Source organism: Pan paniscus, chromosome 5 (genome assembly GCF_029289425.2).
Source record: "Pan paniscus chromosome 5, NHGRI_mPanPan1-v2.0_pri, whole genome shotgun sequence".
Taxonomy (NCBI): domain Eukaryota; kingdom Metazoa; phylum Chordata; class Mammalia; order Primates; family Hominidae; genus Pan; species Pan paniscus.
This window is the reverse complement of record NC_073254.2, coordinates 41,342,454-41,368,870: the sequence shown is the minus strand read 5'-3', so window position 1 is coordinate 41,368,870 and position 26,417 is coordinate 41,342,454. Positions and strand designations below refer to the sequence as shown.

The following is a 26,417-nucleotide window of genomic DNA, read 5'->3' as shown; positions in this document are numbered from 1 at the left end:
ATCATGCAGGTGTACTTAGAAGTAAATTTAAAACTCCCCCTTACTTTAGGATCACACATCTCCTAGGGTAATTGCAGGAGTGATTGGGAAAGAGCAGTCTACTCTGAGGAGGTCAGATGGAGACCAAGTGAATCCTGTAAAATAGAAGTAGTGTCATATGACAAAAATGCAAATCCAACACTACTACGTCTTGGATTTCTTCTTTGTTTCCTTGATTAATTTTCTTGCTTCACTCCAAAAATCATAGCATAAAGCAAATTATTGTTCTACCTACTGCTTTCCACTTTACTCATCTTTCATCTGGTGTCTGTGTGATTATGTCTCCATTAGAGACTGAGACCTGTTATTACCTATTAAATCCCTTCATTCCAGGATGTGGAACTAATTAGATACGTTTCAGATTGTTGAATTGAGTGGTTATTTTAGAGGTAATTAGATAGTTAAATTTAACACTTGTAGCTCCACATAATGATGGAGTGCAAATATCTATTTATTCATAAATATCCATAGGCAGGGATCAGAACCAACATTTAGAAGACCCACTCCCTCAAAACAAGACGACCAAGAAAACAAATTGATTCTACTACCTTGGATTTATTAAACTTGCTGAGCAAAGAGCCGTACCTCTATGGAGTCCCAGTACTGCCTAAAACAAGGGTGAGTCAGAGACCAGAATTTAAAGGGTTTGGGGACTGGAGCTATTCATAGAACACTTTCAGGGGGAAGGTTAGTAAGGTCCTTCTCAGGAGGGACTGGACAGAATTTCTTTTTCTTTTTTCTTTTCTTTTCTTTTCTTTTTTTTTTTTTTTTTTTTTTTTTGAGACGGAGTCTTGCTCTGTCGCCCAGGCTGGAGTGCAGTGGCGCGATCTCGGCTCACTGCAAGCTCCGCCTCCCGGGTTCACGCCATTCTCCTGCCTCAGCCTCCCGAGTAGCTGGGACTACAGGCGCCCGCCACCACGCCCGGCTAATTTTTTTTGTATCTTTAGTAGAGACGGAGTTTCACCGTGTTAGCCAGGATGGTCTCGGTCTCCTGACCTTGTGATCCGCCCGCCTCGGCCTCCGAAAGTGCTGGGATTACAGACGTGAGCCACCGCGCACGGCCAGAATTTCTAAACTAGGCGAATCATAGGTTTATTCAGTGGAACTTAGCTGCTGGAACATGAAGATCTGCGCAGAGTTGCTGGATCCGTTTGGCTTTGGTCTTATCTTGGATCATCGGGTCTGAGTAAGCTGGTGTTAAAACAATTTGAGCTTAGTGTGGCATGGCAGGGTTTGTAGACTCGTCCTGTGCTGTAAGTCACAGGGCTTTTGCAACTTCTGTGTTTGTTCATTTCTCAATTTGCCCTCTTTCCTCACCAACAGAACTGCCCAAGAAATCAACTTACAGTATAGCTACTGGAACTTAGCTCCGAAAAGGTCCTCTGCAAATCTAGAACACTTGTTTTTTTTTTTTTTTTTTTTCCAAATAAGAAAGTTGAAGAGCAAAACGACGTGTCTAACGTCACACATTGAGCTAAAGACAGATGGGATCTGGCATGCGTTTGTCAGTTAACAGTGCTAGCACAAATACAACTCTTGTTAAAATCGTAAGGATTTTATGTCGTGAGACACTCAGGACTCACCTGATCTCGGTGTTCAGTTGTGCGTAGTTTCTGATTTGCGCCTCGCCCTTGGGCAAGTGCAGAATCCTGGGGTTACACAAAGCGCATCACAGTTAACCCCTTTGTCCCAGTCCGCAGAATGAGAGCTCAGAGCCCGGCCATGGGAGGCTCGGTTACATAGGCAGGAAAATCAAGGAACCCAGGTATGAGCAGGGGCGTTTGTGGCGCGGAGAGAGCTCCTATCCCTGCCGTCCATCTACGTCTCAGGCTTGGCCCCTGGCGTGCAGAAAACCGCATCGCCCGAAATCCCAGAACGTAAACGTCGCCCAGGTACTCGCTCTCTTGTCATTCTCCGGGATGTAAAAGACTCGGGGTCTCTTCACGGATCACTGAAACCGCCTTCTCCGAGGCCTCCAGGGTGACTAAAGAGAGGGTGGGTGTTCTGTGTTCTCCCGCCGGTGTGTTCCTCTTCACGTCCAGCCGCTTGTGTCCGTGCCCGCTAGGGTCTCGGGAGTTTTTATAGGCACAGGATGGGGGCGTGGCGGGCCAGGGTGGTCTTGGGAAATGCAACATTTGGCCGCGGAGGAAGGAGTGCCCGTCCTCACCTAGGTCCATGGGCACAGGCCCGGCGGCGGAGCCCTGCTCCCCTCCCTTATCAGTACCGCGGTTAGTGCTCTGCTTTATGGCCGCAGCAATCTCAGACACTTTCGGAGCGTGTTTTTTTTTCTTGTCCTTTCGCTCCCCTTTTCGGGCGCCAGCTTTCAAACCAGACCAAAGGTGTGCTTTTCCCCCATTATCTCCCAGCCTTCTTTCCTTTTCGCCTCTACTCAAGGCTGTGTCCACAATTAAGCTCTCAGGAGGAGGAGGCCTCCAGCTGCCTCAAGGAAGGGCATTTCTCGCAGTGCAAAGTGCGGAAGAGGGGAGCCATACCGACTGAAGTATTAACCAGAGTCGGTTTGCACAGAGGCGGCAATGGATAGAATTTCAGAAGTGACGCGGAAAGACAGGCGAGCCCTGCGAAAGATGGATTGGAGAGAGGTGAGAATCTAGTTCAAAAGCCGGGAGAAGGAACAGGACATTAGCACAATAGTCTAGGCAGAGAGCTGGACCACCTGTAATACGGCAAGGGGGTTGGTTGAGATTTCCTTTATTCCGTTATTCGAAATGTATCTATTGAGCTATTTATTAGTCCCTGGGTACTGTGGGTGTTCCTGCGTATTCAACCACCTTGTCGACGCTGCAGGATGCGGCCCCATTACCCAGGACCCAAAGAACTTCCAAAAATGAATCCCGAGGAACAGCTGTTTCTCTACTGGAGAAGTGGGCAGCCAGGCGGAAACACGCAGGGAAATAGTTCTCTTGGGGACAGAAGGCATCAACCTCGTAAGACCCAGCGATCAGCAGAGCTCCCGGAGAGTGTTTCTTAATCTAAAGGTCATGAGTCGGGCTTCAAAGTTGTCTTGTCGTGCGTAAAATACCAATGGACTTATACCTGTTTCATCGAGAAGGAATACAGTGCGAACACAAAGACTGTAATGGAACGTATTTCTCTAAAGTGTCCTTTTCAGATAGAAATACGAGAGCGTTTTCCTGAGTTTTCTAAAAATGGGGTGGGGTAGGGATCAAATACTCACTTTTGGGAAACATGGGCGAATACAGTGGGAATCGTGCTAGAAGTTACGAGCAGAGGAGCCTGGGTGGGGACTTATATTGGCCTTGACGGCCCGTGGAAAGGAACTGGCGGCAATTCCTTCCGTTTTCCGTCAATTTCTTCACGGGTCGCTCAGAAGCTACGGAAGCAAAGTAGAAAGGAGTGATAGGGACAGGCCACAGTACCGGCGGACGGTGATGGCGTTGCGTTTAAAAGGGTGGTCACTGAAACCCTTTGTCGTGAAACACTGAAGCAGGTGACATTTGAACTTTCCTTCCGCAGAATTGTATTTTAACTGAAATTTCCAGGTTAGAAGAAATTTGCCGAGGATCGTAACCAAGTTAGCAAAGATCGTAGGTTCTTTCCAACTCCAAGAACTTCAGAAAAGTTTCTTTGGTGATTTGAATAACGTTCGCCTTTAAACTTCTCAAGAGAGGTAGGGTCCGTTCTCCCCAGCGGGGCCGGTTAGCTCAGTTGGTTAGAGCGTGGTGCTAATAACGCCAAGGTCGCGGGTTCGATCCCCGTACGGGCCACGGGCTTTTCTAACGTTTATTTCACAGTAACAATTATGTGTAGCCACGTCAAAGCTCACAAGAGAAAAAGAATGTAAATGTGTGTGAACCCAGCAATCTACACAGACTTCTAATGCTTGTTTCACAGTAGCAACTGTGGGCAGTGATACAGAAAGTCACAAGAGAACACGAACGTAAATGTATTTGTACCCAGTAATCTTGATAGGACGTAGTAGTTCGCTGAATCGTAGGGTTGCGTTTGCAGTTTAGTGTTCCTACAAGAGCAGATGACGAAGAGAGCTAAGATTCCAGAAAGAAATTGAAACCCGGGAGGAACGTGAAAAACAGAGGCGAAAACACGGAAATAAGAACCTGGGCTTTTCATTCTTTTACGATTTCCAAAGTGTACAAATCTTTCTCTGTCGTGACTAACTCCTGATATGGGCTTTCCTAACTGTGCATCTGCTTACTTCCCGCAGACCTGTCCTTGGCTTGTGCAGGGTAAGTAAAGCCTCTCAAGAACTCCCATTTTTCATTTCTATTTCCTCTCTTTTAGCTTCCCTCACTCAACTCTAGAGATACTGGACTTAAGGAAATGTCCCCATAGAACGCTGAGCCTTTCACCTCCTCTTTGCTCGTCTCACGGCTTTGTTAGACACGATACCATCTTCTGGAAAATGTCTTCCCTGACACCTCTCCTACTTTTCTGAGTTTGGGTTGCTTTCCTCCTAGCACTCACGGAGATCCAGGTACGCATTTGTTTTAGCGGCATTCACCATGTTGGGATTGTCTGTTGCTTGGCCATCTTCTCCATGAGATCATAAGCTTCTTGGGGGTAGGATGCTTATTGCTAAATACTTTCAAAAGTCTGCATGAGCCAATGAAGAGTGAAGGATAGGTGTGCAGGCATGGTGGAAAGAGTGTCTTGTGGTCCAAATGGGCTTCACGGGTCTGTAGAATCCACGCTATCGCAACATAGCGCATTTTGGTCAGACGAACAATAGGCTACACTATATGGTGATTGGCTCCATTTCACTGAACGTACCTCTAAGGCTCTGAGTGGCTCTATATGCCCCCAGGACTGGATAGTGGTAAACGACAGAGCATGCGCAATAGATCCAAAGTCAGGCAAGGTCTGAAATGTTTAACTTTGCTGAGGCTGAGAGACAGGAATGAACCCTCTTCCGCGATGGGAATTTCTACTCCACTGATCCATAGTAAATAAAACAGTGAGCCAATGCACCTCAAACCTCTATTTTCTATTACATTAATGTGATTGGTTTTGACATTTTCAAAATTCAAGTGATCACAATGATTTAGAACTAATGTTTACAAAACTATAATTTAGGAAATCCTTAGCTGTAAGCAGACACACCTACACCAAATAAAGAGAGTGATATGCCCTTTACTTCAGTGTCATTTATAACACTGGGGTAATAATACTTGGGGAAGCTGAAAAACTATATTGACCGACTTACGTAAAAATTAAGAAACATTCAGTATAATTTCTAGCACATAGTGCTGAAAACCTCCTTGTATGTGGAATATCGTTCACCTTTAAGGAAAATGCTTTCAAGGTCTGAGGAGAGATAGTAACGCATTTCTGTTGCTACTGGCTGTTTTGCTCATTTAGTTGTAGCAACAAGCTTCTGTGAACATAAAAATGAAATAACGCTTAAAAAATAAAATAGATGGTGGAGGAACACAATAGGGATGCAAAGTAAGGTGTGATTTTCTAGGCAAAAACTGAGTTGTACAAAATAATGTAGTAAAGGATTTGTGCCTGATTCTTTTTTGTATTCCCTTCGAAGCTTATTTAGCTTATATTCCAAGGCCTCAATTGTCATCCTTCTCCCAACAAGACTGTTTCTCTGTACCACGAACATTCTGGTCAGATTCTCTGCTTAAGCATCTTGACCTCTTGAGCACTCATCTTTGTACTGAGACCCCGATATATGCCCAAATGATGCACTTCCATAGGAGGGTTTCTTGTTTTGCCCAAAGAGCAATCAATTTTTCAAGCAATTTAGGGCTCTTTCCTCACTCGGGGTCTATGTGAAACCTTAGAGGGAAGCCTGTTCTTTCCAGGAAGAGAATCCCGGTGAGTTCTAACCTCAACCTGTAAATCCACTAAGCAAGCTCCTACTGAACACCTATGATGCAAGCTCAATCCAAGAGGCCAGCATTCCGCAAGGGGAAGGCAACCAAAGCAATAGGTAATGCTTACTGAGCAGTTCTTATTGATCAGATCCCTCTCTAGGTGCTGGGATCCAGCCAGAGAATCCCACAGTCCTCATTTCCCACGTGAAGAAAGATGATTGAAGGAAGGAGCAGGAGTGGGGAGTGGGGAGCAGGTGGAGGGTGGGTAAAGGATGTCTTCAAGGTGACAACTTCTCAGATTCCGCTCCTAAAAGCTTCTGAATGGGCCATCTCCACACTCCCAAGTCCCTTACTGCCTATGGTATTCCTTCCCAGTAGACGTTGTCACATAACATCTTATGTATTTTTCTTGTTTGCTTCTGATCTGTTTCTCCTCACCCCTATCAACTAGAAAGTAGCTTCGCAAAGGTGAAGAATATATGCGTTTTTTCACTGTTGAATGGCTGTACCCCGAACAGTCTCTTAACAAGATACGTGCTCGAGAAATACATGTAGGATAAAAGAATGAATGACTTCACCCACTCACCTCATAATTACAATTGGGTAACCTTGAGAGCAGAAAGCTCGACAAAAAATTTCCCGTTTCTTCCATCAGCTAGTGAGAAAGACCAATTATATGATATAGCTTGCAGTTTCTTCTGTAATCTATATCCCTTTACCACTCATTTTACTCAAACCACTGACAAGCCAAAAAACAAACAAACAAACAACAACAACAACAACAAAAACCAAAAAACCTAAATCACTTTTCCATTCTAAGCTAATGTTGAGTCAGTCTTCAAACTGTTATCTCATAGCCTTTGCATTTCATTATTTAGTGCACCCATTTTGTTTCCCTCAACTGAAATAGCAGCAAAAACTGTATCCTCTCTGATGTTCAAACTCAAAACCTTTAGATTATGAGATTGATGTGTGGCCTGCTGCAGAAAGAGGGCAGTTCTCACCCAAGAGTTGACATCCCACATGCTATTTTCCCAAGCACTGCTGCTTTATCAGTTCCTAACTTTCAAAGAACACAATCAATGGTGCTTGGAAATCACTCTTTATCAGCCAATCCTGCACCCAAAGAATTTTATCCTCAGGACAGGTGGAATCTACCCATTTCTAGTATTCATCTAACAAGACGACCATCTTGAGGCAAGAGGCCAAGAACGATTGTACCTGTTTTGCTGACTTTTTCCCTCTTGTGGCCCAGTGATCTGACTTCTCCCTCCTTCAGAGATCTTAATCACTCTTACACCTCCTATGGTGTCCTTTTTTGAAAAGACACACAGGACATGTTCAGTCCATAATAGTTCACTGACTGACCAACTGAACGAATGAAGGAATGAAAAAATAGTCTTTAAACGTGTCTCCTGTCCATACTACTGTGTCTTACTCTCTATCTCCACTTGCATCTACACGACTGGAGACAATCCTGCTACAAAAAGTGTAAAGCAAATCTTGTATGCCATTAATTATACTAAGAGATTTATTGAATTTACTTCACGTAGTCCAATAGAGTTTCACCAACAAAACTATGTGTCCTAATCTGGACTTTCTAGAAGTAATGGAACCTCAGATAAGTTTTGTTTCCAAGGTGCCAGAGCTGCTAAGTGTCAAAGCTTGAACTGAGAAGATGTTTTAGATTTTAAAACGTGATTCTTTCTCTGCTCCAGTTCAAAATCTTACTCCCTACTCCTCTCCACAGCACCCCATTCATTCACACACCAAATATCTCATTCCCCAAATCCCCTTCACTTACCTTTTGGGCTTTGTTTCCAAGTCAACTTTTGACACATTTTTCTCCTTCAAACACCACATCCAGTGATTTGTCAAATAGTAAACATTATTCCTGCACAACATTTTTGAACCTGTCAATTCCTTTCCATTGATTCAGTACACATTCACAGGGAAGATGCTCTGTGCCAGACACTGTAGTAAATTCAGGAGATTCTAAAGATTCGAGCAGCCCAGACCTCAAGAGAAGGCAGGACAAATATGGAGAAGGGAAGATCCACGTCCAGTTTTACGATTTCAGTCTCCGTGACATGTCATTTACAGCTAAATAACCCTTTCAAAAATGTCAGTTTCAATATATCACTCTTTTGCACTCTGAACATTCCTGATTTCCTAGTTATAGCATGATCTTGTTTTTCTTTTATTTTTTTTCTCTTCTTTCTACCCAAATTGTGATTTTGCTGTAGAAAGTTGATTGATTAGATCCATTGCTGTATGGATGTTGTTCAGGTCTCAAATGTGTTTACTGATTTATTGTCTACTGGATCTATCAGTTACTGAGAGGGGACTGTTAACATCTGCAAATGTAATTGGATTTTTTTATTTTTATCTGGATTATCCAATTTTGCTTACGAGTTTTGAAGCCCTGTGTCCTTATATGCATTTGGGACATTATTTCTCTGGTGTGTTGACACCTCTAATTATGTAACAGCCCCCTTTATCCCTGGAAGTTTTCTACAATTTAAAATCTGGTTTGTCTGATTTGAATATATCCACCACAGCTTTCTTTGAGTAATGCCTAAATGACATATCTTTTCCCATTCTTTACTTTCAATATGCTATATAACTTTTAATCTCACATATAAGTATATTACTAGTGACTTTCCTGTAGTCAGCATATTTATTTATAATACATTCTGACAATTTCTGGTTTTCAATTCATTGTTTTAGATCATTTACATTTAATGTTTTTATAGATAAGTTTTTAGGTAGATCTATTGTTTTTCTTTCTGAGATGGAGTCTTGCTCTTGTCACCCAGGCTGGAGTGCCATGGTGCAATCTCCCCTCACTGCAACCTCTGCCTCCCAGGTTCAAGTGATTCTCCTGTCTCAGCCTCCCAAGTAGCCGGGATTACAGGCACCCGGCTTCATGCCTGGCTAATTTTTTGTATTTTTAGTAGAGACAGGGTTTCACCATGCTGACCAGGCTGGTCTCAAACTCCTGACATCAGGTGATCCAGCCACCTCGGCCTCCCAAAGTGCTGGGATTACAGGCGTGAGACGCCGTGCCCAGCCGATAGATCTACTTTTTAATAATTTATTAATCATTTGTTCCCCTTGTCTTAATTCTTCTATGTTCTTCTTCCTAGTTTATTTTGGTTTATTTAAATCTGGTTCCTAAGCGGTCTAGGGATCACCATATACATATATAACCTTTCACAGTATACGTAGAATCAATATTTTACCATTCAAGTTGAATATAGAAACTTCATCAGCAGTTAGGCCCTTTACCTTTACCCTTTTATGTTATGTATGTAGCACATCTAGATACAATGACAACTGCATCAGATAAAGTTACAATTTTTGCTTTCAATCATGAAACATACCTTAAGGAACTCAAGAGAAGAATAATAGTCTGTAATGTCTACCCAGACATTTTCTATTTCGGCTTTCGTTCCTTCACTGATGGTGTCCTGTCTCCTTCTGGTATCATTTTTCTCATCTTAAATCTTTGCTAATTCTTGTCCAGCAGTTCTACCAGCAATGAATTCTCTCAGTTTACCTTCCTGTGAGAATGTATTTATTTACCTTTAGTCTGAAAGATATTTTTGCTCTACATAGCATTCTGGGTTGACAGGTCTTTTCTTTTGGTATTTAGTAAATGTTTCCTTGGGCCCCTATGGTTTCTGATGAGAAGTCCACAGTCATTCAAGTGGCAGTTTCCCTTTTATTTTCATTTGGCTGCCTTCAAGATTTTTATGGTTTTCCTTAGTTTTCAGCAGTTTGATTATGATGTGTCTGGGTATGGATTTCTTTGGGTTTAACCTACTTGACATTTATTGAACTTCTAAAGTGTTTTGACAAATCTGATATGTTTTCAGCCATTAATTCTTCGGAGTTTTCTTTCTGGAGGACCTCTTTCTCTTCTTCCTGCAGGATTACAATGATGTGTTAGATTTTTCTTATTTTTCTGTTTGTCCCGGAGGCTGTTGTTCATTTGCAAAAGCACTCCTTTTTCTCTGTTGTTCAGGTTAGGTTGGTATTTTTGTTCTGTTTTCAAGTTCATTGACTTTATTCTGAGTGTCTCAATTTTGTTATTGAAATAACCCATTGAAGCTTTTTTTCTCCTAATAGTTTTGATGAATACATTTTTTAATTTTTAAGTTTAAAATCAGTGTTTAGAGCTTCCTGATACTTGCTAAGACTTCCCAACTTTCCATTCACTTCAAGAGTGTTATCCTTTCATTCATGGAGCATTGTTGTAATAACTGTGTAAAAGTATGTGTCAGATGATTGTAACATCTGTGTCTTCTCAGTATTGTTATTCGAGGATTCTCTTTGCCAAGTGAATTAAGATTGTCCTGGTTCTTCATATGCTGAATATTTTGGGGTTGTACTTTGCATTATGTGATGAGACACTGTGTCTTGTTGAAATCTTAAGGATAATATTGCTATTTTTGTTTTTGCAGGCTCGTGATTGCCTTGTGTTCAAGTTCCAATAACCAGCCAGCCTTGTGTGTTGTAGTTTCAAAGTCCATTCTATTTTCAAAGCCTTAACACTGCTATTCAGAGACTCTGGAGTATGTGCAACCCAGTGGCCAGTGAGGACTGGAAAGTAGGCTATCACTTAGTTCGATTCTCAGGCTCTTTTTAGATAAGTTGTCTTTGATCAGAGCCACTTATTCACAGCTCACAGGCGCATCCAGGAGTTCACATACAACTTGACAGGTTTGCTCTCCACAGTGTCTTTCCTGGTTACTTGGCAACTCCTAGTTTCGGTCTCCCGATCAGAAAGCTGGGGCTGTATTTACCTGAGTGGCTCTGCCCTGCGCTTTCCATAATTATGCTGCATTTAGGACCAAGCTGCAGGAGGAAACAGGGAGAATAAGTGCAACTGGATATGTCCCTTTGTATCACAGCTCCTCAAAGAAACAGAAAACTAATTACACATCGATAGATCTATACTATACCACATACCAGTAGAATCTTAGTCAAGCCCGTATTGTTGCTGCCCTTACATAATGAGCCAAAGAAGTGTCCAGGCTGCTACTGAGATCAGTGTCTAACCTACTGTTTTCTGAGATCAGTGTCTAACACATATTTTTTTCCACTGTAACCTGGAGACCTGAGGTCCGACTAGTGAAACCTGGAGAATGTGGGCATCAATCCCACTACCTCTCACATGCTAAGCGAGCACTCCACCACTTGAGCTACTTCTTCATCTCACAGCATCTTTTTTCATCCTTAGTGGGCAGTCTAGAACACACGCGACTTCAAGGCCTTCACCGCGAAAGCAGGGCTCCACTAAGAGCAGATCTTCTCATTGATGGCCCAGGGCAAGAGTGCAGTGGGTACTTATTCTCTGTGAGGAGGGAGGAGAAAAGGGAACAAGGAGAAAGTCACAAAGGGAAAACTCTGGTGTTGCCAAAATGTCAAGTTTCACATATTCCGAGACGGAAAATGACATGTCCCACAGAAGGACCCTGCCCAGCTAATGTGTCACAGATATCTCAGGATGCTTAAATGATTTTTTTAAAAGAAAAGAGATGGCATTGTCACTTGTTTCTTGTAGCTGAGGCTGTGGGATGATGCAGATTTCTGGAAGGCAAAGAGCTCCTGCTTTTTCCACACCGAGGGACTTTCAGGAATGAGGCCAGGGTGCTGAGCACTACACCAGGAAATCCCTGGAGAGTGTTTTTCTTACTTACATATGAGACATGTGTTGTCTTCTTGCTAAGGTGTGTCATGTAAAAGTTACATATCCAACTGCATGGCAGAACAATAATAACAAAAAAATGCAGATAAGAGGCATAAAGAATAAGAGACAAAGATCATATCAGAGTGAAAGAATAAAGAAAACACATTCAGCAATGCAGAGAAAGAGTGGACATAGGGTGGAGAAAACCTAGGGTAGGTATAGGGTGGAATGTTTGTAGGAATTCCTGTGTAAAGAAATATGCCTGTTCAATTTAAGTGGCGTGTGTGTGTGTGTGTGTGTGTGTGTGTGTGTAAAATATACACAGAGGGAAGTAGTGATTGAAAAGCCTGGATGCTTGGAGATATGTTGGGAGAATATTATAAAAGCTAAAGACTCATTGAAAAAATTCCAGGTAGAAAAGCAGCATTTTAGGGAAAGGTTTTTAGTTTTAAATGTCAAAGAACTTGGAAATGGAAAAACTGGATCTGGGGAGAAAGAGAAAGAAGTCATAAAGATATTAAAGGATTGAGATTTATCCACGTTGACTGTGTCAGTTCCTGAGGTGAACAGCATGAGTCTTTCTGCAGCTTCAATCCCCTTCACACTTCATGGTGAAGAAAACATCCTCCATGAACGTCATAGCATGGATAAAGAAGGAGGTGAGTAAAACAGAAGAAAAAGATTCTGCAGAGTTTATGCAGGAAGGATCTACAGTATTTGTCAAGACATTGGGTGGAGAGATTTGAGGGAGAGGAGACAAAGGCACTGGCAAGTCTTGAGCCCGGTGTGGCAGACACAGAAGAGATTTTGAATTCATATCTGATCGATGCAAGAATAAATCCACTCATTTATCTGTATTTGGTAAATGAATGAATGTTACATGAGTGAGCTGGTGTGAAGAAAACAGATGATAAGACTATGTGCTAGACTAAAGCAAGAGCTTGTGATTTTTTCATTGAGAAAGAAATCTGCTTTTCATATCTGGTTTCCCTCTTTAAAGTTATGTGATCTAAGGAAAATGGTTTAACTGCTCTGAGCTTCAGTGTCATCTGTAACACTAGGGTAATAATACTTGGGGAAGCTGAAAAACTATATCGACCAACTTACATAAAAATTAATAAACAGTCAGTATAGTTTCTAGCACATAGAGCTGAAAAATTCTTGAACGTGGAGTATTGTTCACCTTTAAGGAAAATGTTCTGAAGGTCTAAGGAGAGAGATCAGTGCAGTTTTGTTGCCATTGGCTGATTTGCTCATTTACTTTGTAGCAACAAGCTTCTGTGATGACAAAAATGAAATAAAGTTTAAAAAGTAAAATAGATGGTGGAGAAACACAATAGGGATGCATAGTAAGGTATGATTTTCTAGGCAAAATGGATTTGTACAAAAGAATGTAGTAGTAAAGGATTTGTGCCTGATTCTTGTTGTATTACTTTTGAATCTCATTTAGCCTGTATTCTAATTCCCCAATTGTTGTGATCCTTCTCCCAACAAGATTATTTCTTTGCACCGTGAACATTCTGGTGAGATTCTCTGCTTAACCATCTTGACCACGTGAGCACTCATCTTTGTACTGAGACCCTGATATATGCCCAAATGATGCCCTTCCATAGTGGCGCTTCTTGCTTTGCCCAAAGAGCATTCAATTTTTCAAGCCATTTAGGGCTCTTTCCTCACCCGGGGTCTATATGAAACCTTAGAGGGAAGCCTGTTCTCTCCAGGAAGAGAATCCTGGTGAGTTCTAACCTCAACCTGTAAATCCACTAAGCAAGTTCCTACTGAACACGTACGATGCAAGCTCAATCCAGGAGGCCAGGGAGAAGGCAACCAAAGCAGTAGGTAATGCTTACTGCGCAGTTCCTATTGCCCAGATCCATCTCTAGGTGCTGAGATCCAGCCAGAGAATCCTAGAGTCCTCATTTCCCATGTAAAGAAAGACTATTGGAAGAAAGGGAAGCTAAATCATATCTTCAAGGTGACAACTTCCCTGATTCTTCTCCTGAAAAGTGAATGTGTCACCTCCACACTGCCGAGTCCTTTACTGCCTAATGACTCCCTCCCAGTAGATAACATCACATGACTTCTTGTTTATTTTTCTTTTTTGCTTCTGTCTCTTTCTCCCCACTCCCCCCAACATTGACGTAGTATCACAAAGGTGAGAATATCTGTATTTTATTCACTGTGAATTGCTATACCCAAAACGGTCTCTTAACAAGATATGTGTTGAGAACTATCTGTTGGACGATTAAAAGAATAAAAGACTTTACCCACCCCACCCCATAATTATGTTTGGATGACCTTCAGAGCAGGCAATTGGAAGAGAAATTTCCCCTGCCTCCCCTGTCAGCTAGAGAGGTAGACATATGACATAGCTTGCAGTTTCTGGTGTAATTTATGTGCCTTCACCACGCCTTGTACTCAAGCGACTGAGAAGCCAAAAGAAGGAAAAAATAAATAAAGACAGACAGAGAAAGGAAAGGAAAGAAGGAAGGAAGGAAGGAAAGAAGGAAGGAAGGAAGGAAAAAGGAAGGAAGGAAGGAAGGAAGGAAGGAAGAAAGAAAGAAAGAAAAAGAAAGAAAGAAAAAAAAGAAAACTCACTTTTAAATTTTAAGCTAATATTTGGTCTGTCTTGAAATCATTATCTCATAGCATTTGTGTTCCATTATTTATCACACCTATTTCATTTCTCTTAATGGAAATAGCAGCATAAGCTGTGCCTTGTCTCATGTTCAAACTCAGGACCTTCAGAATATGAGATTGACAGGTGGCCTGCTGCTCTAAGAGAGCAACTGTTCCTAAGAGGTGACATCCAGATTATTAAATCTCATTTCCCACGCACTGCTGCTTTATCAATTCCTAGCTTTTAAAGAACACAATCAATGCTACTTGGAAATCACTCCTTATCAGTCAATGCTGCACTCAGGACAGGTGGAGTTCACCCGTTTCCAGTATTCACATAATGATAGGACCTTCTGGCTTGAGGGACCAGACACAACTGTACCTGTCTTGCTGCTTTTTTTCCTCTTGTGGCCCAGTCATCTAGCTTTTCCCTTCTTCAGAGATCTTAGTCACTCTTCCTTTCCGTAGTCTCCTTTGTTGATAAGAAACAGAGGTAGTGCTCAATTCATGATAGTTCATTGAGTGACCAACTGAATGAAGGCAGGAAGAAATAGCCTTCCAAGGTGTCTGCCATTCATACTACTCTTACTGTGTATCTACACTTGCATCTCTATGACTGGAGACATTCACTCAACAAAAAATACAAACTAAACTTTTAATCATATCCTCCCTGTTTTTCCTCATATTTTTGTGCCATGAATTATACTAGGAGACTTAGGGAGTTTACTTGATGTAGTCTGATTGACTTTTGCCAACAAAATTATGCCTTAGTATGCACTTTTTAGAAGTAATAGAGAATCAGATAGGCTAAGTGCGTTTTTGTTGTTGTTGTTTGTTGTTTGTTGTTTGTTTGTTCTGTGAGACGGAGTCTCGCTCTGTCTCCCAGTCTGGAGTGCAGTGGCCCGATCTGGGCTCACTGCAAGCTCCGCCTCCCAGGTTCAGGCCATTCTCCTGCCTCAGCCTCCCGAGTAGCTGGGACTACAGGCACCCGCCACCATGCCCGGCTAATTTTTTTGTATTTTTTCAGTAGAGACGGGGTTTCACCGTGTTAGTCAGAATGGTCTCTGTCTCTTGACCTCCTGATCCGCCCGCCTCGGCCTCCCAAAGTGCTGGGATTACAGGCGTGAGCCACCGTGCCCGGTGAAGTGTTTTTATTTTTTAAGGTGCCAAAGCTGCTAAGTGGGAAAGCCCGAATTGAGAAGCAGATATTTTTAGATTTTGCATGTGATTTTTTTCCCTCTGCTCCAGCTCACGGTTATTCTGCCCATTCTTTTGCACTTTAGCTCATTCACTCATACACCAAATATCTAATTCCAGACCTCCTCTTTACTTACCTTTTGGGCTTAACTTTTTTAAAATTTTTTTTTAAAAACTTTTTTTGAGTTGGAGTCTCACTCTGTTGCCCAGGCTGCAGTGTAGTGGCACAATCTTGGCTCACTGCAACCTCTGCCTCCTGGGTTCAAGTGATTCTTCTGCCTCAGCCTCCCGAGTAGCTAGGACTACAGGTGCCCCGCTAATTTTTGAATTTTTAGTAGAGACGGGGTTCCACCATGTTGGCCAGGCTGGTCTCAAACTCCTGACCTCAGGTGATCCGCCTGCCTCGGTCTCCCAAAGTGCTGGGATTACAGGTGCGAGCCACTGCGCCCGGCCTGGGCTTAACTTTTATATTTTATTTTATTTTATTTCATTTCATTTCATTTCATTTTAAGACAAGGTGTCACTTTACTGCCAGGGCACTGGTGTGATCTCTGTTCACTGCAACCTCCGCCTCCCGGGTTCCAGTGATGCTCCCACCTCAGCCTCCTGAGTAGCTGGAACTACAGATGCATACCACCACACCCGGCTAATTTTTGTTTTTTTTTTTGTAGAGACAGGATTTCACTGGGTTGCCCAGGCTGGTCTCAAACTCCTGGCGTCAAGGGATCTGCCCACCTCGGCCTCCCAAAGTGCTGGGATTACAGAAATGAGCCACCACGTCTGGCCTTGGGCTTACCTTTCAAGTCAACTTTGATTCATTGTCTTCCATCAAACACCACATTCAATGATTTGCCAAATAATGAACATTATTCTTGCACAGCTCTTTTGAATCTATCAATTACTTTCCACTCATTTAGTACATATTCACTGGGGAGATGCTCTGTGCCAGACACTGTAGTAGGATCAGGTAATTCAGAGGAAGTATAGACACCCTAGACCTCAAAAGAAGACAAGATAAATATAGATGAGGGAAGATCCACCTCCAGATTCACCATTTTCAGTCTTTCTGTCATTTCCAGCTAAATAATGCCTTCAAAACTCTTTCAAAATAACTAAGTCACTATTTCAAACTCTTTCAATAATAGCACCCTTCTATATGATGGACCACTCTTAATTTCCTGGTTATAACATGATCTTACTTTTAATTTTTGTCTTTGCTTTCTGGCTAAATTTTTATTTTGCGTTATGAAGTTGATCAGATCCATTGGTGGATGGTGTGGTTCAGTTCTCCAATATGTTGGCTGATTTGTTGTCTACTAAGTCTACCAATGACTGAGAGAGGAGTTTTAGTGTCTTCAACTAAAATTGGATATTTCTATTTTTACCTGGCTTATCTAATTTTGTTTATGAGTTTTGAAAATCTGTGTCCTCATATACATTTGGAACAGTATTCCCTGGAGAAAGGACAATCGTAATTATTTAGCAGCCTTCATTATTCCTGAAAAGTTTCTCTGCTTTCAAATCTACTTTGTCTGATTTTAATGTATACACCACAGCTGTCTTTGATTAATGCTTGCATGAGGTATCTTTCCCACTCTTTTCCTTCAATCTGCTATATAACTTTTATTCTGATATATAAGTGTATTGCAGGTGGCTTTCTTACAGTCAGCATATTTACTTTTAATACATTCTGATGATCTCTAGTTTTTAATTAAGGATTTAGATCATTTACATGTAATGTTAATATAGATAAGTTTTTAGATAGATCTATTTAATAATGTATTAACCTTTGTTCCCTTTGTTTTAATTCTTCTATGTTCCTCTGTCTATCTTGTTTTGGTTTATTTCAATCTGGTTAGTAAGTGGTCTAGGGATTACCATATACATATATAACTTTTCACAGTATACTTAGAATCAATATTTTACCATTCAAGTTGAATATAGAAACTTCATCAAGAGTTAGGCCCATTACACTTACCCTTTTATCTTATCTATGTAGTACATCTCGATACAATGACAACTGCTTCTGATAAAGTTACAATTTTGGCTTTCAATCATCAAACATACCTTAAGGAACTCAAGAGAAGAAGAACAGTCTGTTATGTCTACCCAGACATTTTCTATTTCTGCTTTCGTTCCTTCATTGATGATGTTCTAAGTTTCCTTCTGGTATCACTTTTCTTATCTCAAATCTTTGCCAATTCTTTTCCAGCATTCTTGCTAAGAATGAGAATGTATTGACTTACCTTCCAATGAGAATGCATTTATTTGCCTTTATATCTGAAAGATACTTTTGCTCCACATAGCATTCTGGGTTGATAGGTCTTTTTCTTTTGTTACTTACTGAATATTATGACATTTTTTTCTGGCCGCTATGGTTCCTGATGAGAAATCTACACTCATTCATATGGTAGTTTCTTTTTCATTTTCCTTTGACTGCTTTCAAGATTGTTTTGTACTTTCCTCGTTTTCAGCAGTTTGATTATGATACGTCTTGAAATGGGTTGGGTTTCTTTGGGTTTATCCTGCTTGACCTTTGCTGAACTTTAAAGACCTGGTTTATATCTTTTGACAAATTTGATACATTTTCAGCCATTAATTCTTCAAAGTTTTATCCCACAAAGACCTCTATGTCCTCTTCTTTTCAGATTACAATAATGTGAATGTTAGATTTGCTATTTTTTAATTTGTCCCTGAGCCTCTGTTCATTTACAGAAATACTCCTTTCTCTCTATAGCTCAGATTATGTAGGTATTCTTGTTCTGTTTTCAAGTTCGTTGACTTTTTCTTAGTCATCTGCATTCTGTTATTGAGATCATCCAGTTAAGCTTCTTATTTCCCCTAAGAGTTTTGGTTAATACATTTTTTTAAATTCTTAAGCTTAAGATTGGTGTTTATATATTCCAGATATTTGCTGAGACTTTCCAACTTTCCATTCACTTCACGAATGTTATCCCCTAATTCTAGGAGCATTGTTATCATAACTGCTCCACTGTATGCGTCAGATGATTTTGACATCTGTGTCCTCTCAGTATTGTTATTCGAGGAGTCTCTTTGCCATGTGAATGAAGATCTCCCTGTTTTTTTCATAATGCCGAAGATTTTGGGGCTTGTAACCTGGACTTCTTTGGATTATGTGATGAGACACTGTGTTTTGTTGAAATCTTAAGAATAATATTGCTATTTTTGTTTTTGCAGGCACAAAATTGCCTTGTATTCAAGTTCCAAGTACCAACCAGCCTTCCACGTGTTGTTGTTTCAAAGATAACTCTATTTGCAAAGCCTTTACGCTACTGTTCAGAGATTTCCGGAGTGTGTGCAACTTCAGTGAGGACTGGAAAGTGGGCCATTGCGCAGTTCAGCTCTCAGGCTCTTTGTAGGTAAGTTGTTTGGGATTAGAGCCACTTATTCACAGCTGGCAGGTGTGTCCACAAGCTCATGAACAACTTTATGGGTTTGCTTTCTACAGTATCTGTCCAGGCACATTCTAGTTACTTGACACATACTGGTTTCAGTCCCCTGAGCAGAAAGCCGAGGCTGTGTTTACCCAGGTGGCTGTGCCCTGCACGTTTCACGATTGTCTGACGTTTAGGACCAAGCTGCAGGCAGAAACAGGGAGAAAAGAACAGTTGTATATGTCCCTTGGTTTCACAGCTCCTTGAAGAAACAGCAAATGAATTACACAGTAGATCTACACTATACTGAATGCCAGGAGGGAGCCATCACCAGCCCTGTATTGTTGCTGCTCCTATGTCTTGAACCAAAGCAGCATCCTGCTCTCAGACACTAACTTGGGTTTGGATACTTGAGTGTTTGGAGACCCAAGGTCCAAATAATAAAGCCTGGAGAATGTGGGCATCGATCCCACTACCTCTTGCATGCTAAGCAAGCGCTCTACCGCTTGAGCTAATTCCCCACGTCAGGGGAGCTTTATTGATCCTTAGTGGGTGTCCTGGAACACAGGGGATTTCAGGGCCTTCAGCGGGAAAGCAGGGCTCTACTAAGAGCAGATCTTCTCACTGATGGCCCAGGGCAAGGCGCAGTGGCTACTCATTCTCTGCAAAGAAGGAGGAGAAAGGGAACAAGGAGAAAGTCACAAAGGGAAAACTCGTGCTGCCAAAATGTCAAGTTTAGGGTATTCCGGGACAGAAAAAGGCACATCCCAGCAAAGGAGGACATGTCTAGACCTGCCCAGCTAAAGTGTCAGAGATTTTAAAAAAATGATTAAATGATTAAAAATGATTAAATGATTTTATGTGTGTGTGTGTGTGTTGTGTGTGTGTGTTTATAAAAGTGGGATGGAATTATCACTTTTCCTTGTAGCTGAGACTGTCTAGGGGTTGTGAGATGGTCCAGATTTCTGGAAGGCAAAAAGCTCCTGCTGTTTTCGTAACTAGGCCGTTTCACCAATGAGGCCAGCGTGCTGACCACTCCCCTAGGAAACCCCTGGAGAGTGCTTCTTTCACTTACATCTGAGATATGAGTTGCCTCCTTGCTAAGGTGTGTCATGTATAAGTTACATGTCCAACTATATCTCAGAACAACAACAACAAAATTACAGAGCAGAGCCGTAAAGAATAAGAGACAAGATCATATCAGAGTGTAAGAATATGTAAAATATAGTGTAAGAATCAAAATTGAGCTATGCAGAGAAGGAGTGGACATATGGTGGAGAAAACCGGGCCGTTTGTAGGAATTCCTGTGTGAAGAAATAAACCTGTTCAATTTAAGTGGAGAGTGTGTGTGTGTGTGTGTGTGTGAAACACACATGGAGGGAAGCAGTGATTGAAAAGCCTGGCCACTTGGAGATATATTGGGAGAGTTTTATGAAAAATGCCATGACTAATTGAAAATATCCCAGGCAGAATGCTTAAATAATTAAAGCAACATGTTAGAGAAAGGTGTTTAGTTTTGAATGTCAGAGCTTGAACATGAGAAAACAGGAACTGGGGAGAAAGGGAAAGAAGTCATAAAGATATCAAAGGATTGAGGTTTACCCACATTTATCATGTCAGCACCTGAGGTGGACAGCAGAAGTCTTTCTGCAGCGCTAGTGCCCACGACACTTCATGCTGCAGAACACATCCTCCATAAACACTGTAGCATGAATGATGACAGAGGTGAAAGAAAAGGAAGAAAAGATTCTGGAGACGTTGTACAGGAAGGATCTACTTTATTTGTCAAGATATTGGGTGGAGAGATTTGAGGGAGAGGAGACAAAGACACTGGGAAGTCTTGAGCCTAGTGTGGTAGACACAAAAGAGATTCTGAATTAATATCTGATGAATGAATCCGCTCATTTATTTGTATTTGTTATGTGAATGAATGTTACATGAATGACCTGGTGTGGAGAAAACAGATGGCGAGACTATGTGCTAGGGTAAAGCAAGAGCTCAAGTTTTTTTGTTTTTGTTTTTTAATTTAGAAAGAAATCTGCTTTTCATATCTGGTTTTCCTGTTTAAAGCTACGTGATTTGAGGAAAATGGTTTAACTCCTCTGAGCTTTACTGTCATCTACAAAATTTAGATAATGTTACTGAGGGAAGCTGAAAAGTCATATCAACCAACTTATATAAAGAATAATAAACATTCAGTTCCATTTCTAATGCATACTGCTGAAAAGTCCTTGTATGTGGAATATTGTTCACCTTTAAGGAATCTGCTCTCAAGAGCTGATGAGGGACTATTTAAGTGCAGTTCTGTTGTCACTGGCTGTTGTGCTCATTTAGTTGGAACCAGCAAGTCTCTGTGAACATAAAAATAAAATAAAGATTGTGGAGGAATAGAATACAAACACATAGTAAGGTGAGATTTGCACAAGAGAATATAGTAAAGATTTGTGCCTGATTCTTTTTGCATTCTCTTTGAATCATTTTTAGCCTTTATTCTAAGTCCCCAATTATGGTTATCCTTCTCCCAACGAGATTGTTTCTCTTCACCACGGATATTCTGATGAGGCTCTCTGCTTAACCATCTAGACCTCCTGAACACTCTGTTTGTCCTGATAACCTGATTTATGCTCAAATGATGCTCTTCCACAGCAGGGCTTCCTGCTTTGCCCAAAGAGCATTCAATTTCTGAAGCCATTTAGGGCTGTTTCCTCACCCAGTATCTATGTGAAACCTTAGAGGGAAGCCTATTCTTTCCAAGAAGAGAACCCTGCTGGGTTCTACCCTCAATCTGTAAATCCACTGGGGTAACTGGGATTAGCTCAGATTAGCAACTGGGGTTAGCTCAGCTACTCCAGAGCTTGCTCTCTGGGAACGGATGGTGCTGCTACTTCCCATAAAGGCTGACTAAAAAGAGGCATCTGCAGGCAGGAGAAAGCGCTATGGCAGTTGCTGGAAGATTGCTTCTGACCATTGGCTATCTCTCTGACCTGATGGGAGACGGGTGACAAAAATTGGAGACTTGAAAAACAGGCAAAAAACAAAAACAAAAACAAAAACAAAAACAAAGGAATTTTAAAAGAACCATGCACAAATTCTTAATTAGATTCTTTTATCCAAATCCATTTTGTCTGGAAAATTATACCTTAGTATGTATCTGTATTCTATTCCTCCATAATCTATTTTATTTTATTTTATTATTTTATTTTATTTTAATGTTCACAAGAAGCTGGATGCTAGCTACCAAACGAGCAAATCAGCTACGACAACAGAACTGCACTAAAGTCTCCCATCAGATATTGATATAGTCAAGACCCTCATGAGTGCCTATGATACAAATTCAGTGTGAGAGGCCAGCTTTCCACAGGGAGAAGGCAACCAAAGCAGTAGCTAATACTGAGCAGTTCCCATTGCCCAGATCCATCTCTAGGTGCTGAGATCCAGCCAGAGAATCCCACAGTCCTCATTTTTCATATGAAGAAACATGTGAGGGATTGACAACCCCAGTCCTCGTGTATCATCAGTTTTCCAAGGAAGCCAACTAGCCTTCTGGGCAAAAAGCTCTCCTAACCCCCAGTTGCCTTGATAGGTAAAAGTACTCTTATGACAGTGTTAGAAAAACATGGGCACAAGTGTTCCGGCAAGATGGCTAGAAGAAGGCAAGGCTAAAGTTGTCAAGGTGACAGAGTCCCTGAGTGTCCTCCTGAAAGCTGAATGTGCCACCTCCACATTCCCAAACCCTTTACTGCCTAGCGATTCCCTCACAGTAGACATCGTCACATCACGTCTTACATAGTTTTGATTGTTTCCTGTCTGTTTCTCCCCACTCCTCCCAAGTATGATGTAGTTTCGCAATAGTAGGAATATTTGTGCTGAATACACTTTCACCCCACTCCTCCCAAGTAGGATGTAGTTTCACAGAGGTAGGAATGTTTGCGTTGTATTCACTCTTGACCCCAGTCTCTTAACAAGATATGTGTTCAAGAAATATTTGTTGGATGATTAAAAGAATAAATGACTTCACCCATCCACCCAATAATTAGTGTGAGGTGACCCTGAGAGCGGGAAGTTGGAAGAGAAATTTCCCCTGCTTCCTGTGTCAGCTAGAAAGACCAATTATATGACATAGCTTGTAGTTTCTGGTGTAATCTACTCTTCTGTTTTCACCACTCATTTTACTCAAACCACTGGAAAGTCGAAAAAACAAGAAAACTTAAATCATGTTTCCATTTTCTACAAATATTGGGTCAGTCTTCAAATCCTTATCTGCTATAGCATTTGCGTTCCGATATTTAGTGTATCCAACTTCTTTGGCAAAAGTGATGCCCTCTCTGAGGCTTGAACTCAGGACCTTCAGATTATGAGACTGACGCGCTGCCAGCTGCGCTAAGAGGGCTTGCTGTTGAGCTTGGGCAACATTCATTTTGTCGAAGTGTATTTCCCACCTACTTTACGGTTTCAGCTTTCAAAAACTACAATCAATCCTACTTGAAAATTACTCTGTATCAATCAACGCTGCACTAGGAAGATTCCATACCCACGACCAGAGGAGTCTACGCCTTTCCAGTATTTCATAGGACCGTCTGGGTTCTGCGTTACCAGGATCAATTGTACCTGTCTTTTGCTGCTCGTTTTCCCTTTTCCTTCCCTCAGAAACCTTAGTCACTCTTACACTTTCCATGGTCTCCTCTGTTGAAAAGAGACAGGAGGTTCTCAGTTCATGATAGTTCACTGACCACCTGGATAAATGAATGAAGAAATAGCCATCAAACCTGTCTCTTGATCATACTACTGTCTTCCTTCATATCTCCACTTGCATCTACATGACTGAAGACATTGCCGCTACAAAAATACACAAAATACTTATAATGGCACCCTCTTTGTTTTTTACCCCTTTGTTTTTTCTTGTGTGCTATTAAGTATACTACGAGATTTCTTGCGTTTACGTAGTCCAATTGAATTTCGCTAACAAAACGATGTATCCTAATGTGCACTTTCTAGATGTAATGGAGGCTCAGATAATTATTGTTTCTAAGGTGCCAGAGATGCTAGGTGGCAAAGCCTGAACTGACAAGCACATTTATTTTAGATTCCAAAAGGTGAGTCTTTTCTCTGCTCCTGCTCATTATTTCTCTGCCTGTTTTTCTCCACAGTAGTCCATTCATTCATATACCACATATCTAATTCTCAACCTCCTCCTGGGCCTAGATTTCCAAGTCAACTTTGACTCATTGTCCTCCTTCAAACACCACATTCAGTGATTTGCCAAATACTGAACATTATTCTTGCAGGTCTCTTCTGAATCCGTCAGTTCCTTTCTACTCATTCAGTACATATTTGCTGGAGAGATGCTCTGTGCCAGACACTGTAGTAGGCCCAGGAATTTCAGGAGACATTTGGCCAGCCCAGACCTCAAGAAAAAGCAGGATACATATGGACAAGGAAAGATTCACTTACAGATTTGCCGTTATCAGTCTTCCTGCTATTTAAGTAATTGTTTCAGAAATATCAGTTTCAATAATGTCACTTTTCTGCACTCTGACCATTCGTGATTTCCTACTTATAATATGATCTTGCTTTTCTTTGATTTTTTTGGCTCGGCTTTCTACATAAATTGTGATTTTGCTTTATAAAGTCTATTAGATCCATTGGTGGATGGTGTTGTCCTATTCTCTAAAATGTTTGCTGATTTGTTCTCTCCTGAATCTATCAATTACTGAGAGAGGAGTGTTAATGTCTGCAACGGTAATTGGATTTTTCTATTTTCTTTCTGGTTTATCCATTTTGTTCATAAGTTTTGAAGCTCTGTGGCCAGAAACAGACATATTTAGGACAGTTGTGTCCCTTCGGTGAATAGACGCTTTATAATTATATAACATCTGTCTTTCTATCTGAGGGCCTCATCTCGTGTTAGGCAAGTGAGTGAGATAACCTCTACACTACACTGAGGAAACCCTCAGACTTCCTAAATCTAAGATAGATATATCTAAGATATTCAAGGTATGTATATATCTTAGATTTCTAAGATATATAGGATATATTTATGTTAGATTTATATATATATACACACACATACTTACATTCAAGTCTTTTTAAGTTACATCATATAGAACTCACATATTCACATCACATAAGAAAACAGCAAAAATCACAAAAGTATTACAGACAAGAACCATGGGGATTAAAAGATCAGCTTGTAGTAAAGGGATGAATATGAACCTTGAAGGATGCAGATGAGGACGAATGCACATGAGTTTGAAGGAACAGGCATAGATGTAGGAATTCCTGTGTGAGGAAACATGCCTGTTCACTTGGGATGTGTAGTGCACAAGTGCATGTGTGCCTGCTTGTGTGTGTGCCTGTTTATAAAATGAAAGGAAGTAGTGATTGAAATGCCTGTGCACATGGAGATAATGATTGGGAAAACATTGAGACTTAAGAACCCTTGAAAAAATTCCAGACAGCTTACATAACCAAATTAACATTTAAGAAAAAGGTGTTTAGTGTTGAATGTCAAAGAGCTTGGGAACAGGAAGACTGTAATTGAAGAGAAATGGAAAGAAGTTATAAATAGATTAAAGAATTGAGGTTTATTCACATTTATTCCGTCAGCTTCTGAAGTGAACAGCATGAGTCTTTCCGTAGCTCCAGTGCCCATTATACTTTGTGGTGCAGACTACGTCCTCCATAAACGTGGTAGAATGGGCAAGAGAAACACGAGTGAAAGGTAAGAAAAACATTCTGGAGAGGCTGTGCAGGAAAGATCTATGGTATTTGTCAAGATATTGGTGTAAACATTTGAGGGAGAAGTCTTGACACTGTGGCACACAAGAGATCCTGAATTAATGTCTGATGAATGGAACAATAAATCTAGACATTTCTAAGTATTTGTCAAATGAATAGAAGGATGAACAGATGAGCTGGTGTGGAGAAAAACAGATGATGAGACTATGTGCTAAATTACAGAATGAACAAGAGTTTGTGTTTTCTTATTGTGGTGAAATATACTTAACCCATTTTACATTTAAAATTCTAAGTGTTCAATTTAGTGGCATTAAGTACATTTACAATGTGAGCAACTATCACCACTACCCATTTCCAGAAGTTTCTCAGCATCCCAAACAGCAACTCTGTACCCATTAAACAATAACTCCACATTTCCCTCTCCCCAACAACCTCTATTCTTTCTGTCTACATGAATTTGCCTATTCAAGATATCTAAAGTAGAATCACAAAACATGTTTTTTAAATTGGGAAAAAATAAGCTTTCTGTATTTGGTTTTGCTCCTTACAGCTACATATTCGCAACTCAGGGGTGCACTCGGTGAGTTGACAAACCACTTGTGGGTTTGCTTTCCACACTCTCAGCAGGACTTTCCGGTGACTTGGAACTCCACTTTACAGCGCCCTGACCAGAAAGAAAGCTGGGGTTTTACTCATCCTGCTCTGCCCTGCCTTTTCCAGAGCTGTGCTGCATTTTGGCATTTTGGGTCAAGCTGCAGGAAGGAGAGAAAAGGAACAATTGGGTATATCCCACCCTCTTGGGATCTCTTCTTTCCTCTGAATAAAGAGAAAACAACTTAGAAAATGGGTACTGTCCACTGAACGTTTTAGGGGCTATTATTAGCACTGTTTCTTTATGCCCATAGG

At 41.0% G+C, this 26,417-nt stretch overlaps 3 non-coding genes across 3 annotated transcripts; 1 reads left to right on the top strand and 2 right to left on the bottom strand.

Moving 5' to 3' along the window:
- Window positions 1–3,711: 3,711 nt before the first annotated feature.
- On the top strand, window positions 3,712–3,785 carry TRNAI-AAU (transfer RNA isoleucine (anticodon AAU)). Its single transcript has one exon. It is a non-coding gene; the product is annotated as a tRNA-Ile (tRNA).
- A 15,436-nt stretch (window positions 3,786–19,221) lies between these two features.
- Window positions 19,222–19,294, bottom strand: TRNAA-AGC (transfer RNA alanine (anticodon AGC)). The gene has a single exon. It is a non-coding gene; the product is annotated as a tRNA-Ala (tRNA).
- Window positions 19,295–23,090: 3,796 nt separating this feature from the next.
- On the bottom strand, window positions 23,091–23,163 carry TRNAM-CAU (transfer RNA methionine (anticodon CAU)). The gene has a single exon. It is a non-coding gene; the product is annotated as a tRNA-Met (tRNA).
- Between the last annotated feature and the right edge of the window lie 3,254 nt (window positions 23,164–26,417).